The sequence below is a fragment of the Mus caroli genome, chromosome 15, assembly GCF_900094665.2.
Source record: "Mus caroli chromosome 15, CAROLI_EIJ_v1.1, whole genome shotgun sequence".
NCBI lineage: Eukaryota > Metazoa > Chordata > Mammalia > Rodentia > Muridae > Mus > Mus caroli.
Window position 1 is genome coordinate 19,511,800 of NC_034584.1, and position 4,670 is coordinate 19,516,469.

The window sequence follows — 4,670 nt, forward strand, 5'->3', positions numbered from 1 at the left end:
GAGAGAGAGAGAGAGAGGGAGAGAGAGAGAGAGAGAGAGAGATGAGCAAGCTATGACAAACAAGACAGTAAGTATCTTTCTTCCATGCCCTCTGCTTCCATTTCTCCTTCCAGGTACCTGAAGTACCTGTCTTAATTTTCTCTCATGATAAACTGTGATCTGGAAGTATAAGCTGAAATAAACTTCTTCTACCCAATGTTGCTTTCGTTCAGCTATAGTGACCCACATAAGACATACACAATGAATCATTATTTGTAAGGAGACATCACTGTGACAAAAAGCCTCATTTTATGTTAGAGCTACTTCAGTTCTTCCTTATATATTTTTTTGTTGGTGTATTAGCAATTGCTGACTTTTCACATGTTTTCTGGACAGTGAAAAGGTTACCACATTAGTGGTCTACAGTGTTACCCATATTAAGTAGTTCCTTTGAAAATTTCTTCTTTTTCCTTTTTTAAAAATATACTTTATTTAAATGAGTATATTCAACATATCATGTCAATACATAGTTAATACAAAAGTACCAGAGATATTTTTTTTCATTTTGTCTTTAAAAATTAGTCTATAATTACATGGTATCTTAACAGCTGGTTTTCAATATATATAAACAAGAAGTGATAGAACCTTCTCATGAGATGCTATACAGAGTAAATAAATTAAATTATATAAGCATTCATAGCAATGTCAAATGAATACAACAAACTATTGAGATGCTAATTTAAAAAATTAAACTCTGCTCTTTCCTTTTAAGTTACAATTTTTCTGGATTATTTTTCTGAATAGTAAATTAAGGTGTTTTGATCCATTTCAGTTTTACTTTTTGGGTACCATGTTTGCAAATCAAAGGGTTTTGAAGATATTCTGTGAAGTTGTTCATTTTAAGACTAATGAAACTATTGTGGGGTTTCTCCCTTGTAGGATGGATTAAGACTGCAATTATGTCTTTCATTACACTATACACTGTAGTAGAAATGGAAGCACACACACACATAAGAAATAGTATTTTGTCTTATTTTTAAAGGACCATATAAAATATTTAATTTAACCGTATGCAATAAGTATAACTACCACTCCTGGGCATGTGCCCAAAAGATGCTCCAACATATAACAAGAAAATATGTTCCACTATGTTCATAGAACCCTTATTTATAATTACCAAGAGCTGAAAACAACCTAATGTCCCCCTCCAGAGAAATGGATACAGAAAATGAAGAACATTTACAAAATGGAGTACTTCTCAGCTATTTAAAACAATGACTACATGAAATTCACAAGCAAATGGATGGAACTAGAAAATATTCGGAGTGAGGTAAGCCAGTCACAAAAGACTACCCATGGTATGCACTCACTGATAAATGTACCTCAGGAAAAAAGATCAGAATACCCATGATACAACTTATAGACAGTATGGAGCTCAAGAAGAAGGAAGAAAAATGTGTGGATGCTTCAGTCCTACTTACAAGAGGGAACAAAATAATCATGGTAGGTAGAGGAAGGGAGGGACATGGAAAGGAGAGAGGAGGGGAGGGGCAAAGGGGAGCAGGATCTGGTGTGGGAGGAGATGGGAGAGATGAACAGAGGGTCGAAAATTGAACAGAGGTGTGTAGCAGTAGGGGATGGGAAACGGTGTGTAGCCAGTAGAAAGTACCATATGCCAGGAAAGAAAGAGGCTCCTGGGGATAAAATTTTAGCTGAAATACCCAACAAAGGGGAGAGAAAACCTATAGAAACCTTATCCAGAGGTTAGGCAAGGCCCTCAGTTGAGGGATGGGACTACCCTCCTATCTCAAAAATTGAAACCAAGAATTGTCTAAAGGAATTACAGAGACAAAGAGTGGAGCAGAATCTGAAGGAAAGACTACCAGACACTGCCCTACGGGGGGGATCCATCCCATATGAAACCACCAAACCCATACACTATTCCTGATGCATTTGCTTGCTGACAGGAACTTGATATAGCTGTCTCCTGAGAAGTTCTGCCAGAGCTTGAACAATACAGATGAGGATGGTTGCAGCCAATCATCAGACTGAGCACAGGGACCCCAGTGGGGGAATTTGAGAAAGGACTGAAGGAGCTGAAGGGTTTGCAAACCCATAGGAAGAACAGAAATATCAACCGACCAGAGCCCCCAAAGCACACAAGGACTAAACCACCAACCAAACAGTACACATGGAGGAACCAATGGCTCCAGCTGCATATGTTACAGAGGATGATCTTATCTGGCATCTCTGGGAGGGGAGACCCTTGTCTCTGTGAAGACTGGATGCCCCAGAGTAGGAGAATGTTAAGGTGGTGAAGCAGGAGTCTGTAGAGGAACTCACTCATGGAAGCAGAGAAGAGAGGAATGCGAAAGGGGGTTTTGGGAGGGGAAATGGAAGGAGGATAACGTTTGAAATGTAAATAAATAAAATAACTAATAAAAACACAAAAAGAAGATGGGCTTAGTGGCACAGGCCTTTAACCCCAGCACTCGGGAGGGAGAGGCAGGAAGATTTCTGAGTTCGAGGCCAGCCTGGTCTACAAAGTGATTTCCTGGACAGCCAGGGCTATACAGAGAAACCCTGCCTCAAAAAGACAAAAATAAATAAATAAACCAGGAAAAATAAGTATAAATAACCAAAAGTGGTGGCTTTTCACATTAATGCATGAAAATTTAGCATTTGGAATATTAAGAATGGCATAAAATCATTAAATCACATAAAATCATTATTTAATAAATCATTCCCTGTTGTTTGACAACTGAATAAGTGAAGAAATGATTTGAAGTTACATGATCTTTATCTTTTATTTAATTTTGAGTATTGTACTTCACAGAGAATTTTGTCTTGAAAGAGTCAATTTAAGTCTATCATAATACAGTATTTTATAATGCACTGATAAACATCACACTGAGAGAAACTGAAAGATATTTATTCAAGACCTGACTCATCAGAATTTATATATGCAAAGATTTTATTGACCTTAGAGTCAATGGAACTTCAGGCAGAAATTTTGTCTGAGCAAACACAGCTGAATCTGGACCCAAATGAATTAATTTGGTGTCTATCTGCAATATAGATTGGCAGTCTTCCACTATGCATTTATAAGTGGAAAGCAATCTGGTTTCTAAATGTGAAAGGGCATTGCTTATTTCTTCTCCTTAGAAATAAGAGGGAATATAAATCTATTATTAAATGATGTATAAAAAAATCTATCCAGTGTAAAATAAACAAGTGATTAAATTAAACTCAATGCATTAATTTTAGCTGAAAGTTTTGAATGGGATACACCATCATAAGATATATGAGCAAATCTATAGTTCTTAAGGTAAATGAATGCAATTTAAAGCAGGAAAACATAACACACAAGTAGTCAAGAAACGAGGTCTTGGTAAGAGAGGACTTAAAACAGGATATGAGAGAAAGAAAGGCATGAAATTATTTAAAATTTTCGATAGGCTGGCCTAGGTCAGTGGTGTATAACAGCTGAGAATTAACATATATTACGTAGTCATAAACAGTCACACATCCTCTAAGAACGTGAGTTACACTGGCTAATTTAATTCCCATTGACCTTGCCAAAGAGATCAAGTTAATATCCCCAAAAGACAAATCATGAAATTAAAACTTGAGAAGGGGTAGAAAATCACTCTTTTCCTCATTAGGACTTACTCTCTGAGACAACATCTAAGTCTGTAATATGTCCTGAGCTCAGAAAACCCAGGAGTGTTGAAAATAGACTATCAGGATCCAGTGTACAACTGTCAAATTATAGACAATTGAAAAAGTAGAGGGACTATTAACTGGGGTATTGTTTTTCTAAATTTTGTTCCATTAAGAAAACATTTTGGGCTAACGGATTAGACATATTTGATTCCAGTTAGACATATTTAATTCTGGTTCCTCACAGTTCATGAAGTAGAAAATTTAATTAATCAATAGGCCTGAGAACTTTAAGCAAACATTCAGAGGACTGGATGACTGGAAAGATTAGTGAACAAGTAAATACCATATTTTTCAAGTAGTACAAAGGATTTTTTAAAAAAACTATTTCTATCAAGACAAAGCTGATAATCTCCCATTTCAATTAACAACTAAATTTATTAATTTTTGTTTTGAATGAGTCGTGGGGACAATCTGTCAGATTATGAGAACTAACATTTAAAAATATAAATATGTCACTGATAAAAGATTCTGTGTTGCCACAAGCATTTTGAAGTGAAAATATGTTCTGATGCAGAAACAGTGGCAGAGTTCTGAAATTATTTTTCTTGATTGTCTAAGAAGACAGTATTTTATTAATTATTTGCATCTTCTCCTATTTTATGTTAGAAAATTTGAGATTATGTAATATATCATATGTATATATATAAATCCATTTAAAACTTCATCTTGCCACTAACAGTTGACATTGATAGAATTATGTTTGCAATTACTTATAAAATGTCTAAGAAAATGTCTAACAAAAATGATTTTTCTTATTGTGAATGCTTTGTAAATACAGAGTATAGAAACTGAGCTTCAGGACTTAAGAATATTGAATTTATGATTTCGTGAGGTTAAATGAGTATCACAAATTGATAAATAATTCTTTTCAAAAATCTTAAAACAATGTAGAAAAATGTGGAAAGGAGCAAGAGTTTGATGCTTGCCAAAACTTTGGTAGATCGTTCACTCTGCTGAAATGGATT